The sequence below is a fragment of the Triturus cristatus genome, chromosome 1_2 (assembly GCF_964204655.1).
Source record: "Triturus cristatus chromosome 1_2, aTriCri1.1, whole genome shotgun sequence".
NCBI lineage: Eukaryota > Metazoa > Chordata > Amphibia > Caudata > Salamandridae > Triturus > Triturus cristatus.
Window position 1 is genome coordinate 30,702,003 of NC_140580.1, and position 17,050 is coordinate 30,719,052.

At 45.4% G+C, this 17,050-nt stretch overlaps 1 long non-coding RNA gene across 3 annotated transcripts in view; it reads right to left on the reverse strand.

Annotated features, from left to right (window-relative positions):
- The window catches only part of LOC146866680 (uncharacterized), a 213,410-nt gene that overhangs the window by 55,970 nt on the left and 140,390 nt on the right, over positions 1-17,050 (reverse strand). For all 3 annotated transcript variants that reach the window (XR_014965747.1, XR_014965742.1, XR_014965746.1), the window contains exon 2: positions 10,988-11,230. This is a non-coding gene — a long non-coding RNA (uncharacterized LOC146866680). The remainder of the gene's footprint in view (positions 1-10,987; positions 11,231-17,050) is intronic.

The following is a 17,050-nucleotide window of genomic DNA, read 5'->3' on the forward strand; positions in this document are numbered from 1 at the left end:
ACCTCCTGAGGTTGGCTGCCCCGCAAAGCCCACTCAGTTATACACCAATCACTAACATGTTTAGGGAAGAAGCACATGCACTTTAGCACTGGTTACCATTGGTAAAGTGCTTATAGTCCTGAAGGAGCCGGGTTCCACATTCTAGACTAACTATGGAACCCGTGGCCAATGTCTCTTTTTGTTTGAATTAAAGTGTGGAGGGGAGGAGAAATCGTTAGCAAATTTACTCATCACTGTTCCAGTGAACCATAACTCCAAAGAATCACAGACTCTCAATCCAAAGTTAATTAGTTTATTACAAAGCCAAGAACAGCTGGACATACAAACACCTCAGGATGAGGGTAAAGAAATACATTTGAACTAATACAAAGCCAAACCTACGGGTAAAGTTAAGTCGATGCAGCATACACAGGATAACTAATTCCAAAATCAGGACACAAAAAATAACTTCCCCCAATATCGAGTGTCTCCTTCATTGGGGTTTGTAAGCAAAAAGCATTAGTCTGTCCCTACACTACCACTAACGTGACATACCTACTTAGCGTTTCCCTAAAGCAAGTTCTGAAAAAGGTGTCAGCACGTGAAGGCTTCCTAAGAAGTCCATTCACCCTGGATGGGTCAAGTAGCATAAGCTACAGAGCTCGTTCTAAGATCTTCTCTTCTCTCAAGGGAAGGCAGAAATCCCCGGACTCTGTCCCTAACTCCAATACAAGAACTTGGAAAAGCTGTCTCATAATGCTATGGAGCATCACCCCATCCACGCAAGCCTCCTCCTTGAGGATAACATTCCATGTGGCAACAATGCTCCAAGATCTTAGCTCGATGACATTGATTTCCAGGCTCTCTCCGGTGAGAAAGAACACCACCCCACATTATCACCGTTCAATGCATCTGCTCCTCCACAAGCTTAACTCCTAAAACAAAGCCATCATTCTAACTGACAAGGATGAATTTCTCCATCTGCAACAGGAACATGAGAAAGAACAAGTTGTTCATGCACATTAATTTTACTAGCAAACCTGAAATGAGAGCCTCCGGGAGAAATACACGTTAGGCCTACAGAATTCGGCCAACATAAGAAACAGCACATATTCATAAATCACACATATGAATAATCATTATTACTGAGCACATATAAATCGATGAGTTACATAAGCGCATACATTGTGAAATCGTCATTAAATACATGCATTATTCTACAGATTAAGGTTTGCATCGAGTCACATGTATTTATGACGTTGATTTCTTCATGTTTACCCCTAGTACTTAACTTTTCACGTTATCACAGTAAACGATCTACTGACCCATTGTTAACACAATAAAGGATCATATGCGGGCACAAACTACTCATGATTATAATGCACCCCTACAAATGACAGAGCAATCTGCGCTCTATCAGTTTCCCCCTCTGATGACTAGCGTCATCACATTCACCTAACACTCCCTGTAGAAAGAACCGACCTAAACAAAAGTTGTAGCCAGTCTCCCCTGTCAAATCATCCCTAGATTTTTGAGATTCTCATAGTGACTATCCTGCAGTCTCTCCAGTCTCCTCTCTCACTGTCTAAGAGAATTCTCAACTTGTCTGCACCTATGCCACTTGAATGCTTTCACCATTCCCATCAGAAGGATGATACAAAACAAAACTATTACTATTGGTTTCAGGATATTACCAAAAATTCCCTTTCCAAGATGTGCAAACCAACTTCTAATCTTTCCAAATCCTTTACCAACTTTGCTCCAAACAACCTCAGTTGCCAAGTCATGTATTTCATGGTGTATCTTGGTGATGTTACTTATATATTTCTCAAGATTCTTACTATGGTCTAGGATATAAGTACAGCACTGTTGAACCCTCAGCATTTTACAGACTCTGCCCTCTTTTGCTAATAACACATCTAAAGCAAGACGGTTTTGCATCACCATAGCTCTTATCGAGACCATCCCTCCATCCACGAGTAGTAAAGACTGAGCTATATTAACTGAAAACGTATCCACTATAGTTGACAACTTGCTAATCTTAAAATCATTTAAAACCACTCCCAAACTTGGCATCAGTGCTCCAAACACATCTCCTATGATCTCTCCCGCACTTGTACCATGTCTCTCTCTATGTGGTTGCTTCCCTTCCAAACTCTTCAAATCCTCCACATGGTGTATCTCAGGAACCACAACAGCCACATAACATGTGCCATACCAATTCAGTGGAAATCGGACTTACGCATTCTTCCCACACAAAAACTACACATTTGGCACCACTTGTACTGCTTCTTGTAAGAACTTCTTTGCAGTGACTTCAATCGTGAAAATGTAAACACACACACTTTGTCCCACAGAGATCTTGTCATAGTAAGTCTGTACCTGTCTAATGCAAAGCTTTCCTCACTGTTCCCTGTCTAAAGCTATTGGACCATAACTGCCCTTAGACTTGTGAGCTAACTCTTCCTTGGTCCTTTCAAAATTTCCCTTTCTATTATTAAACATAACTGCTAGTGACCTATGTCTATCTTCTACTTGATCTACAAACTTCTTCATTATTTCAGTCAACATACATGTCAAATTATGTCTATGCGCATACGCCGTGTCTAAAGTAACTGTAGGTATGAAATACTTTTCCATTCTCTCTTCTTGCTTGTAATAATCATACTTATTCAAGTGCTTTTAATCTGGAACTTCTGAAAGCACCACATCATAATTTAAGAAATAGTACTCATAATGACCCTTACCATAAAACATGCTAAGCAACAAACTACAAGTAATACCATAGGTCAGAGGCAAGTGATGGTACCTAATACCCGCCTCAACTGACGCAGGTAACTGCATACACACATAACAATCTCTCACATCCACTGTGTTCACATACTCATACAACAGCTTTTCATAAGCATTCAACATATAATCACATTTTGACAAATCTACGTGCAACAAGCGAATAGTCTGATCAATCATAGCACTGTCAGCTCCGAATGTACCCTCTTTTGTACTAGATGTGGTAGGTGTGGATGTCCCATGTACTCCCACCCCATCAACTTCTGCTTTGTGTGAAGCTATAATGGACATAGTAATCACTACCGCTATAACTATGATTACCACTACAATACGTGTGCCTATTACACATTTTGTCCTAAGATTCAAATTTCCAGTCTCCATTTTCAACTGTTTGGATTGTAACTGTAAGAGGATCAATACAAATCTCTTTCTCTGCCTCTCACTGCTGCGCAACAAAGTTCATATATAGTTTTTTGAAGTCGTGTAAACAGTTTTCTCAATTCATTGCACAATTATATACACAGCTCAAAGGCTTCCTAAGCCATGTTTCTTCTTCTATGGAAAAGTCCCTAATTTTATTCGTCTTCCACTCAGGCATGGGTTATCTTCTTTTGAACAAAACGGTTCTATTTACAGTTCACAGTACAATTTACATCTCTTATAGGGTCAGAGCCAAATTCCTCAATGACACGCTGCAAAAGTTCAATGGGAAATGCTGCAATCTCCTGAGCTGGTGGCTAATATCTCAAAGTTGAAAACTTAAAATCTTCTAGAGTCAAGCTCCGCAAGTCACTCAGTCATGGAGGATCCGGTACAGTTAGTGTCAAAACTCCATTAGCTTCTACTCCTGGGACTAACAGTTCAATTTCAATTATCAGCACTGACGTTCCACACCTCACTCGTCCGGACCTCACTCTCCCGGACCTCACTGTTCCCAGCATCTGTAACCAAATAGGTCCACTCCGGGGCAGTGTATCTCCAGCACTGTCCTCTCACTCTCCTTGATCTCCTCAAGCTTTCCTGTGCTTGTTCGGTATCACTTTGCTCTGATTCAGATGTCTCAGATACGGGAGCAAGATCTCTTTCACGTGCAAGTTTCAAGTTCTGCCTCCCCTGTCTCACAGGCTGCGATTCCCTTGCGACCTCAATTCTGTTTCGCAGCACTCGACCATCTTCCACACCAGTCTCTTCAGCTGAGTCGGACTCTATACCACTTGCAACATTACTGTCTCCCTCAGAGTCAATACCTGGGCCTTGTGTAGCATGACCCCTCTCATCTTGACCTGGTGGGTATCTAGCCTCTTCAGAAACCCCCACAGCTTGGCTTGCCCTCTCCGGTGGCCTCGCAACCATAGCTGCAATTTCTTCAGGGAGAGGAGCTGTTTCTTCCGAGGGTCCTGAAACTCTGCGTGTATAGGAGGCGTGTATCCAGTTTGGCAAGCCTCCACACTTCGCAGCCGTGTTCGTTACCAAAATCACCTGATACAGACCTCGCCAGCGTGCATCAAGACAGTTCTTCCTCACATGGTTCTGAACTAGGACCCAGTCAGGTCGTGGCAGAGGTCTTCCGAGGTAGGTGCAGTGGCAGTTTCAACCTGATGAGACACAGAACGGACCACGTCAGCTAGTCCTTTGCAATAGTCAAGGATCAAATCACCGGTGATGTTTATCAACGCTGTAGATGGCACTGCAGGCAAGAGCATCACCCTCCCCATCAGAATTTCATGCAGGGATAGTCCAGTTCTTCTATCTGGAGTGCTGCGCAAAATCTTTAACATCAAAGGCAACACCAGGCCAATTTAGTGACGTCGAAGAGCACACTTTTGCCATTCTCATCTTTAGAGTTCCATTAATCTGCTCCACCATGCCTGACGCCTCCGGCCTGTAGTTACAGTGCAGCCTCTGGTCAACCTGCAAGGCAGTACAGAACAGCTTCATGATCTCACTAAGGAAGTGAGTTCCTCTATCCGACTCTAATGAGGTTGGAAATCCGAAATGCAGAATCAACACTCTAAGTAATAACTAGACTACTGTAAGACTATCACATCTTTTAGTTGGGTATGCCTCCACCCATCGTGAAAAGACGCACACCACAACTAGGATGTACCTCAGCCCATTGCACCTAGGCATGTCAATGAAGTCTAGTTGGATTCTGTTAAAGGGACCTCCCGACTTCCCAATGTGACCCAAGGCAACCACTGTTTTCTTTCCAGCATTCATCTGTTGCCACTTAACTCATCTGTGACACACTGCTTCAGCAAACACACGAAACCTCGGGTTTAAACCATCTCTCCTAATGTGAACTGCTGAATAAATCTGTCTCACCATAGGGCTCAGTAGACAATCTGGCAATACTGCTCTACCATCTGTTGATAACCAAATGCCATCATCTCTCCTCTCACAACCTGCTTTGATTTAACCAGTTTCCTTTTGGTCCGACACTTCTCCCTGCAGATGCCTGACCTCATCCCAGGTGTCCGCTATGGCTAACATCATGCTGAGCTTGGTTCTCTCCTATATGATCCTCATTAAAAATACAAGTATAAATAGCACAAAAGTGGGCAACTTAATTGGCATACCTATTACCCATGGTCACAAAATCTTCCCCCTTCCCATGGGCAGCAGACTTCACAACGGCCACTCCCTTTGGTCGCTGTAAGGCTTCCAACAGCCGTCTGACAGATTCCTATTTTCTGATGGGAGATCCTGATGACGTTAAGGACCCCCTCTGTGACCATAGCTGTCCGAAGTCATGAACCACACCGAAACCATACTGGCTGTCGGTATAGATGGTGACTCGGATTTGATCAGAAACAAGGCATGCAAGGGTTAAGGCAATGATCTCAGCTACTTGTACGGAGTGTACTCCCTGTAAGCAATCAGCTTCCACAACTCCAGAAACAGTAAAAACAGCAAAGGCTGCTCTCAAGTAACCCTCATTGTCTCTTAGGCATGAACCATCAACAAAAAGGACTTAATCTGATTCCGGCAGAGGTTCATCGACAATATTGGGTCTTGATTTGGTACAGAGTTCAGTCACATCCAGACAGTCATGGTTCTCACAATCTTCTCCTTCAACACTTGGAACAGGCATCAAAGTAGCAGGATTTAATACAGAACATCTTTTCAAGGTGACATTCTCAGAGGCTAGCAAGATCTGCTCATATCGGTCGAACCTGTTGCTAGTCAAATGCTATGTGTTGGTTCCCGTCCTCATGAGCTCAACTGAATGTGGAACATAAACAGTAAGAGGATGACCCATCACAATACTTTCACATCTTTCAATGCTGACACCAGTTGCAGCAATGAGACCTGAGACATCCGGGCAACGCTGAAACTGCAGGATGTAATGTAGCTGAGAAGTAGGCCACTGGTCTACAGACACCCCCATGTAGCTGGGTGTGCACAGATAGAGCACAACCCTCCGAATAATGAAAATTATTTGTTGTAATCAGGCATTCCCAGAGCCGGATCATGACACAGGCTTTCCCTCAGCTCCAAGAAGGCTACCAAGCAGTCGTTATCCCATGGTACCAGATAACTCACATCCTTGTGCATCAATCTCTGTAAGGGCTTCGCCTTCAGTGAGAAGTTTGGGATCCACTGTCGGCAGTAGCCAACCATTCCCAAAAACATTCTGACTTCCTTCTGCATGGTAAGCAGATTAATTTTCATGATCACCTCAATGCGGTCTGGGGACACCTTCTCCTTGCCTTTCTCAATTTGATGACCCATTTACTGGACTTCAGGCAAACAGTACTGAAGTTTGCTCTGGGACACCTTGTGTCCGTTTTATGCCACGTGATTTAACAAAGCAATGGTATCATCCCTACAAGCCTCCTCAGTCTCCGAAGCAATTAGGAGGTCATCGATATACTGCACAAGCACTGAGCTTTGCTGCAATGCCAAGCTCCAAAGGTTCTTTTTCAGTATATGGTTAAAGATAGATGGACTCTCAGTATACCCTTGTGAAATATGACATCATGTTAACACACGGTTCTCCAGCTGGAAAGTAAATACAAATTGGCTTACCTCATGTAAGGGTATCGAAAAGAATGCTTGGCACAAGTCAATCACAGTAAACCATTCAGCTTCACAAGGGATTTGAAATAGGATCACAGATGGATTCGGTACCGGAGGACAACAGGGACTCACAATCGCGTTGACCTTCCTCAGGTCCTGAATAATCAAGTTGACCTTCCTCAGGTCCTGAACAATGCGATACTTGCCGCTCAGTTTCTGAAACCCCATTATAGGTGAATTACATGGATTTCCTATGATCTATTTAAGGATGCCCTGCGCGATCATAGACTCAATAACAGTTGTAATCCCTGCCACCGTTTCCGGGGTCAGATGGTACTGAGTCGTTCTTGGAAATTCAGCATTTGGTTTGATCTGTATGCTGACTGGCTCAACCCCTCGAATCAGTCCTATCTCTTCTCCTGTAAATTCCCACACTATGGGAGGGACGGTGTCTCTCAGGTCATACGGCATGTCATCAACTGTTAGCACTGGAAACATGTCTTTACAGTGATTCTGTTTCGCCAATTTGAATGCAATGTCATCATCATTAGTCTGCAATTCCACTCCTTTGGACGTGCAATTGATAGTACGATTCAACTTACGCAGGAGGTCACATCCTAACAAACAGACTGGACTCGAATCGCACACCACAAACTGGTGTCGATCCTGAAATTTGACTATTTTCACTGGTATCTCATCTGTTAACAGGTTTGTCATTTTCCTATTAGCAACTCCTACAACTTGGATCATTGTTTTGAGAGGGGTAGGTTTGGGACTACTGCGGATCTCACAGTAGAACCGGTAGCACCAGTATCAATCAAGAATGTAGTGGGATGACCGTCTACATCTGCCTCCACATATGGTTCACTCTGGTCTAAATCTAAGACTGCTCCAAGGTTACATTCTTCCTCCCCCCACAGGCACCGTCATTGGAACGGATCTGAATCGAATACGTTCAGCTTCTCCATGAAGGGCATTCGATGATACGCTCGGTTACCCTGTGAAATTCTTGGAGGTTGGGGTACTTGCACTAACTAATGTGGCCCCCCCACCCCCCATTTACGGATCTAGTTCTCGTTACAACATCAGGCACCTGTATAATTTCCTCATCCTGAAACTAATTTGCTGGATTTACTCGACACTCGTGTTTCCAATGCCTGATTTTAAGACAATAATGACAAGCAGTGGTTTTCTGTAGTGTACCGATGCCTATCCCTAGCTTGGGATCTGTTCCTTTCCCTTTTCCCTGTCCGGTATTGGTCTGTACATTCTGAATCCCTCCTTGTTTGCTCCCATAATTCTGACCTTAAGTCCCCCCATTTGTCTGCGCCTGTTTTAACCTGTTTGCATTCCTCATCTGGACAAACATTAGCTTTTCTTTCATTTTCCTGTGCTTGGAATCCACCTCATCGCTACAATATCTGGCATACAGTAAGATCTCATCCACTGACTTATTTTGCCGGCAGATTAAATGTTGCTGAGTCATAACACTAATCTCTAGTCTCAGTCCTAGCACAAACTTGGAAACAAACTGTCCTATATCTTTTGAATCTAAAGTGTCCAACCCACTGTACTGCTTGATGGCTTGCAAAAGCTGTTCATAGTAGGCATGTACCGATTCCTTAGGCTCTTGGGTGGTTCGATCTATCTTGACCCAATCGATATCTTCTGAGGCAATCTTAGACTGTAACCTTGTAATTACGTGTTCAAACTTTTTCATAACTGAAGGTGAAGGACCATGAGTTATGGGGTCCCCATCTGGTTCAGTAGAAGGCCAATCGATAGCAATGTTGCAAGCAGACCATAAATCACCAGGGACCACAATGTCAAACAATGTGTTCAGATAAATCCACAACACCTTTGAAATCTTTACAAAGCAATCGACTTGTTACACCATGCAGCAGGTTTTTCCCTCAGCCAAGGAAAGTCATTTGTGAATGCTGCCAAATCACCCCTGCTCCAAGGCACATGCACATACCTTCCGCTTGGTACCTCTTTCAATCGCTAAGCTTCAACTCCTGGTATACTCCCTTCCTGGCGGAGGCATATCTTCCATCACCTTCCTAACACTCGTCTTTTTTTACCACCAATCTTCCCATTTATCAAGCATGCTCCATGTGCATATCCCTATGACCAGCTCCTGAATGTGTTTTTCAAACCTATGACTCTTTTCTCTTCCAGTTCCTGATCGGTATAATTCAATCTGTGGTTTCCCTGTAGCATTTTCGTTTTAGACAAATCTACATCATAATTTTGAGCCAATTCTGTCAGTTTCTCATGTGCTCGCCTTGCTTTATGAGTGATGTCCTTCGCCACAAACAACAATTCATCCTGTTTATAAAGTTCTATCCTTTCCAAAGGCAAGGTTCCACTGATTATCTCATCCACTTCGGATTTCAATCCCACTAAGTCTAACAATTTTGCCTTTACTGTAGCTTTAATCGTTCCCTGACTTGACACACAACTCTGTCCTTCCTTTTCACAACTCTGCTTCCTTTGTCGATTTTCTGATTCTGTGGTCTGCAAGACATGCTGATCCCCAGAATCTCCCTGCTCTGTGCCTACCTCTGATATCCTTCCCATGGGCCCTCTGACCGGGGCTTCCCACATTCTCAAATCTGAATTTGAAATTGCCAGTGACACCAATCGTATTGTACTAGACCCAACACGCACCCTTGAAGAATCTGCAGTTGCTGGCAATGGGGCTCAGGCTTCTACGGGTACCAAACATTGACCGTTCCCATTAATTGTCGCATTCCCCCCTGGGTTGACCCTTTCTCTCAACCCTGACTGCTGTTGACTAGCATTTTCTCCTGAACTCTGGTCATACACAAAGACTACAGGTCCGCTGGCAACCGGCACTTCTGGTAAACTGTATAGCAGCACTGACTCTACTTGACTCTGCACCTTCAAATACTGGCATCTCTGTCCCTTTTACTCCTCTTGAAAGCTTTCCTACTACTCCTGCACTATGGCCTGTCTGTGGCGTTACCATTCTTTCCATACTTGCTGCGTTTGCCAGTTCTCGCCTTCCTTCTTCTGAATGTGGATTATACGGTGGAGGACGCTCTGCCAACAGCCTGTCTAACAAGCTGTCATCTGTATCACTCCCATCATCTCCATCTCTATTGCTACTCTGCGTGCCTCCCTCTTTTACTAATAAAGGGTACAATCTCTCTCAATGGTTTCTACCCTCTACCTCTTCAACTGTGCATCCCATTGCGTATCCAGATATGCTTTCATTGCCCTTCTCATCTTCCCCTGATATCTTTCCCTGTTTTTTGCCTGAACTGCTTGCATCCAAGCATCTAATGCCTCAAACTGTGTTGGTCTGGGTGAAGGCAGTAATGAAGACATCACTCCCCTCAACTGGTACAGTACTTCTAATCGAAATGAACAATAACATGAAAAAGCCAAATCTCCCTCTTTTTCAGTGATCTTGTGCCAGTTTTGAAGACAAATTATAGTATGGAGTCCTACAGTCATTGCCATGTTATGTGCTGGAGCATCCCTGGGCGATGCTTCCTCACCCACTCGAGTCACTATCCCCTGAAGAGATCACGCAACACCTTAAAACATCGCATGATTGAATAAAATGTTCCTCTCAACTGACAAGACTTCCTCGCTCCAACTTCCTGATGACCACCAACCAATTCCAGCGTGGCGTTACACCAACTGAACTACGTAGCGTTGCACACTCTGACGTCACCCTTTCCTCCTCGCAGTGGTTCACCCTCCTTCACAATTTCACTGTACACATTTACTCTTGCAATCATCAAAACAAGACATTGTCTGCCTTTCTAAAAGATCAATAGAATTCAATCACCCAAGAACATTCACACACAGCAACCCTCGACATGCGCTGGTCACCTGAATAAATATGGTCCACCCCTGCGCACAAGGCTTCCCACACAATCCTAACAAGTCCACTCACACAAAGTTCCTTGTCTCAGGTCGGTTGTCGATAGCGCCTCACGGATTCACTACAGACCTAGGGTCAGACAATTACAATACCACAAATATATCCCGGGATCTTAGGCTACTCTTGACCCTGATAACCAAACCAAATGAAACTCTTGGACTACGTCCAACCCGAAAACCACATTCACTCAACTTTCATTCCAACTCCGCAAGACGTCACACAATCAAATCATCACTGCAAACTAGCAAAAAATGCATCCCTATTGATACTCACTCTTCTGTTCACCACTGTTCTCTCCGCACCATCAATCTCTGTCAGTCTCCGCCAAAGTCCGTTGCTCTCCGTTCTCGATCATTGGATACTGTTTTGAGGCTGTATGGGTCTAAATCTGTTCTAGAGTTTTCTAGATTTTTCCATCACTTCATGACACAACCATCCAACACTGCTACCAACTGAAGGAGCTGAGTTCCACGTTCTAGACTTTCTCTGCAACACTTGTCTGATGTCTCTTTTTGCCTGCATGAAAGTGTGGAGGGAAGGAGAATTTGTTAGCCAATTTACTCATCACTGTTCCAGTGAATCATGACTCCGAAGAATCACAGACTCTCGATCCAAAGTTAATAAGTTTATAACAAAGCCAAGAATAGCAGGACATACACACACCTTAGGATGAGGGTATAGAAATACATTGGAACTAATACAAAGTCAAACCTACGGGTAAAGATAAGTCGATGCAGCATACACAGGGTAACTAATTCCAAAATCAGGACCCAAAAGATAACTGGCCCAAAATTGAGTGTCTTCTTTATTGGGGTTCGTAAGTAAAAAGCATTAGTCCGTCCCTACACTACCACTAACGTGACATCCCTACTTAGCGTTTACCCAAGCCAAGTTCTGAAAAAGGTGTCCGCACATGAAGGCCATTCCCTCTGGATGAGGTCAAGTAGCTTTAAGCTACAGAGCTCGTTCTAAGATGCTTTCTTCTCTTGAGGCAAGGCAGAAGTTCCCGGACTCTGTTCCTAACTCCAATACAAGAACTTGGAAAAACCGACCCATAATGCTATGCAGCATCACCCCATCCACGCAAAGCCACCTCCTTGTAGGTAACTTTCCATGGCTCGATAACCTTGATCCCCAGTCTCTCTCTAGTGGGAAAGAACACCATTCCACATTAGCAGCATCGCCGTTCAATTTATCTTCTCCTCCACAAGCCTAACTCCTAAAACAACAAGGATGAATGTCTCCACCTGTAACAGGAGTGTGAGAAAGAACAAGTTCTTCATGCCCATGAATTTTACTAGCAAACCTAAAATGAGAGCCTCAGGGAGAAATACACGTTAGGCCTACAGAATTCGGCCAACATAAGAAACAGCACGTATTCATAAATCACACGTATGAATAATCATTATTATTGAGCACATATAAATCGATGCGTTACATAAGCACACAAATTATGAAATCTTCATTGACTATATGCATAATTCTACACATTAAGCTTTACATTGAGTCACATGTAATTATGGCGTTGATTTATTCACGTTTACTCTAACATACCCCTAGCACTTCACTTTTCTCTTTATTACAGTTCAGATTTACTGACCCATTGTTAACACAACAGAGGATAATATGGGGGCACGACCCTCTAATGATTAAAATGCACCCCTACCAACGACAGAGCAATCTGCGCTCTATCAGTTCTAAGGCCAAAAAAAAAAAGGTCAGACAAAGAGGAGAAGGGAGGCAAAAGGTTTGGCGTTTGGGGTAGCCCTGCAGAAAGGGCCATTTCCAACAACCAGGATCTAAGATATAATCACATCCTGCAACGTCAACGGAGTGTCACAGTGATTTGGATACCACTTCTGTTACCCCTGACACTTTGCCCAGTTGACAGCCATGGAAAGCCAACTTTGATAAACAAGACAGCCATTAAATCATGAGCAAGAGACGGACACAAAGCCCGTCCTGTGTATATTGTACTGCACATAACAGGTCATCAAAAATAGACAGCTAAAGTTGTCTGGGGGAGATCTAAAAATGACTGATCAGCGGGGTAGGGGTGATGTTCACTCGAGAGGAGGAATTGAGTCTGCTCCAGACCAGAGACAATCACTATCAGTATGATAAATATTCACAGATTTGGATAATTCTTTGGGTTCAGCTGAGGCGCTGCTATCAGAAAACCTGCACCTCCCGCCCCCAGAGGCTGAATTGAGCGCGTCCTGCATCTGCCAGACTGAAACTGTCCCCTGTCGCTTGGTACATCATGGTGCAGGCCGCAAGCCGCGGGGCAGCAGTGGGTCTGCGGAGGGGTATGGTTCGGCTCTTGTGCAGTCACCGGTCACAGACACGTGCACTTACATGCGTACGTGTGTTTATGTGCTCGAGAGAAAAAGTGAGAGATAGAGTGAGAAATGGCTTCATAGCAGCCCAGCCAGAACATGTTCACACAGAAGAGGCTCTGCACAGAAAAAAACGGTTACAGGAATGAGCTGTTTCCAAGTAACTGCTCTGTATTCTCAGCGTGTACTAAATGTCATCTGGGTGTGATTTCTCACACGTTCATTAAAATGCAAGCAGTATGCGAAAACCGCTTCGTTAAAAAAAAAAAAAAAAGCTTTCAACCCCAATTAAGTCGGCAGCAGCAGTCAGCAAGTTCCACAATTAGCTGGCACACGAAATGCCCCATGCAGAATATTAGACTGTTATTCAATAAAATTCATTTTTATGTCAAGTGACTTGTCATCTGTTTGGAAATGGGTCAGCCAGCCAGTTAGTTCTCCCCGCCTCCCTTTTCAAGACTGAGAAGCAAGGAGAGAGCCCTGATTTCGCCTCATGTACTGCAGTGTCAAACTGCTATTGACTGTTCACGGTGCACTGTTTCTCACACTGGTAACATATATAGAGCCTCTTCCCGCTAAAGAGCGAACAGATATTTACATCTCTGCTGCATGAGCGTCTACATGTTTTTCTGTTCACAATCACAGAATGCCTGGAAAGCGGTGCCATATCCCATAGCACCAGCAGTAGGCAACACTCCCCACCCCACCACAATAGCAGGCATGTTCTATGCATAAATAAAACACACCACACAATTTTTGTTTGGGTAAAAACTGCTGCAGGTTTATTACATACACCGTTATGTAATATGGTGGGTTATCTTACGGGCGATCCAAGGGCAGGCAACCATCTGGGCTGCCTGATGAGCCAAGCAGCACTGGGGCGAACCCCATCTGTGCTGCCCCTTCGGTGATCCTCTTCCCGGATCATGATCCCTTATTACTCACGCCCCCGGTTGTTCAGGCCCACAACCGCCCGAAGGACTAACGGGGCGCCGACACGGTTTTCCAGGAACCTCCCATGAGTCTCCTGGGCTCTGGCACCCACTATAGTGCTGCGCAGAGGTACCCTTCGGTACCCATTTGCTTTCAGATCGCCCTGTAACTCCGCCACAGCTCTGGAGGCGGCCACCGTCGCAGCAAGAGCCCCCCACCAAAACAGCTATAGTCTTGCCCGCTAACTCTCCTGTCTAGAGCCTCCTGCATATCTAGATGAAAGAGAACATCCCTACTGGTTATCGATGCCCCATCTATATCCCAACAGCCCTAGACGTTAGCTTGGATCAGCTAGTGTCTGATGAAACGAAACGCCCTTTATGCCTGTGAAGTTGTGCCACGCACTATGCACCTCTCGCCGCAAAGTTCCACTGCGTCACATGACTCAGCCCCGTCCCACTCTGGGCGGGACAGTTTCAGACACACTGGCACACGATGCCCCACCTATTCGCTGATCACACTGGCAGCTGCCCATGTGGCACCGTGTGTGACTGGACACATGTGTCTCCCATTTCTGGGACAGCAGCTCACATGTTAGAAGACCGTTCCTACCCCCGCTTGCCAGCTTAGGCTATACGGGCGAGGGGGATATGCTTAACCCTGGCACGGTCCCTTTACTTGCTGAATCCATGCGCACAGGAATGTCCATAACAGGCATATGAGACAATGAGCACGGCTGCCCTCCAGCACTTGCCCTGCATCCCTTATTCCTTATGGGAATTTCAAACGCTCAGCTCCCTCTGGTGAAGCCCCCAAGGCATACCCGCTCAGAGAATCTGTCTGATTCGATACAGGGCGCACTGTCTGTAATCCAGTGCCTAACACTTGATGTGGGAGATGCCACACACTGCCTAGGTCATGGGAACCTTAAGGAGCACCATTTTTCCCCGTGCGTACCACTAAATGGGACTGGCTCCACCCAGCTGTAACGCTCCTACTGGGTTGAGTAAATGCGGCCCAGGATGACCCTTAAACAATCAGCGTGGTCTGCTGCCACAAACCGTATTAGTAATAAGAACCTTAAGAAGCACACAATAACCACCTAGGCATACCCCTCAATGAGACCGGCTCCACACAGCTGTAGGTCAGAGAGACACAATATTCAACCTATTTACTGGATTCTGCCACTTGGTACCCTACTGGTTGCAGCTCTGTGTTTATGTGAAGCGCGCATGCCCCCGGGGCATGAAGACTCTGATAACCGGGTATGTTACCCACTCGCTGATGTATCGCTAACTGCCCTTATTTGGATAGAAGGAAAGCTGGATGAATACTAAGGACTGTGGACTTAATACTCCAACACAGTTTGACCCCAAAACTTGGGGCAGGCCAAGAAGTAATCATGCCCTTCAAGGTACATCTACCCTAGCAATGACTAGCAACATATTTGGGACACCGGTCGCAGAAGATGCCCCTTCTAGTCTTAGGTTCTAGCCCCTAGAAGGATAACCAAGGAGCGGACAAGTCTGTGGGAACCAGGGGGGACATACTGTGCAAAACCTGCCCTTTCCTGAATATTGGGGTGCCAAAAGGCCTATGATACCCTGCCGCCCTTTGACACTAACGCAGAGTTAACCAAACTTTACTGCGCCACAGCACACTTGTTAGCTGACAACTACCCCCAACCGCCTGCTGCACTGCGCAGAAATCCCCCTTGGACCTGCTTGAGTCTGTAGCCATTCTGCTGAAAGCCCTGTGGGCCTAGGGGTGGGGATGCTCCTAACCCTCAATTGCTAGGCAATCCGGCAGCATCCCTCACTACTGCAGGTGCCCCAAAGCATTTTTTATCAAACATTGAGTGGGTAACAACCCGGTTTGCGCCTACCTTAATGTGCCTTGCTGTGAGCAATTAGGTCCCCACACCTCTTCCCTATGAAAGGATGAAACAAACCAGCCAAAGCACAATGCACAGGCGGTGAGTGTGCCCAATGAGATACTCCCAGTTTTGTGTGATAAAACCCTAAGCACCTTGTGCCAGTTTGTGCATATCCTTTTGTGGGGACCAAACCCTATTGTGCCCCCTTACCTGGACGATCCCCAGTACGAGGGTACAGACACATGACCCAGTGCTGTGCCAGTCAAACATGTAGACATGGAGTGGTATTCGCCCCCATTTGCGCTATCTCATGCACTACAAGGCCGCTCGGTGCCCACCTCGCCTAAACAAGACAAGGTTGGATCACCACGTCCTTATTGTCTGCAAACCCCCTCCGTCATCTGCACGAAGTTGCTGTGTTGCCATGCTGGCGTCCCTCACCCAGCATATGTATCCCATAACAACTTTAGCTACGGTATCCCAGCGTGCCAAAGGGTTAGCCAATGTATTTGGATCTGAGGACAGGGAGTAAAACATAAGCAATTATACCTGCCCCTTCAGAAATAGAAATGCCAACTGTACTGGTAATTCTCGGCAATTATGATCCAACCACATCTTTCCAGACTGCTGAAAGACAGCACCCTTTCATAAAGCTCCTGGGATGGTGAGAACAAAACCTTTCAACTTTCTTGACTAATTGTGAATACCTTCACCCCATGGTATCTTGGCGCTGACTAACATGGTTATTGTTACCACTCACTGGTACTTATTTTATCGATTTCTGAAGGGTGAAATGCCAAGTGGACCTACCAGGCTGTGAACCTGTGGCCAGGAGGTCAAACACATGCCCCCTTCAGTTCTGCCGCTCCACAGACCTGTGAAATTGTGTCCAAGTGCCGGCTTCTGGCACATGAACCCTTACTTGTACAGGCACGAGCTAGAAATCTTCATCTAGACGGCCTGCCAGCCGACTGACCACTTCCCACACCAGACTGTCACTCAGCCACCCCTTAGCCTGGATACTCCACCAGGTATAGATGTATAGAAAGACCCATCTCTTGTCAGCTGTCTGCCACAAATTCCGCTGCATGTCCTACTCTGTTAAAGCCATATGAACCCTTGACTTGGACGGGGCCCATGGCACCAGCTGTGGATGACTTCTCTGCTCTGCAGGTGTACGAAGCACTG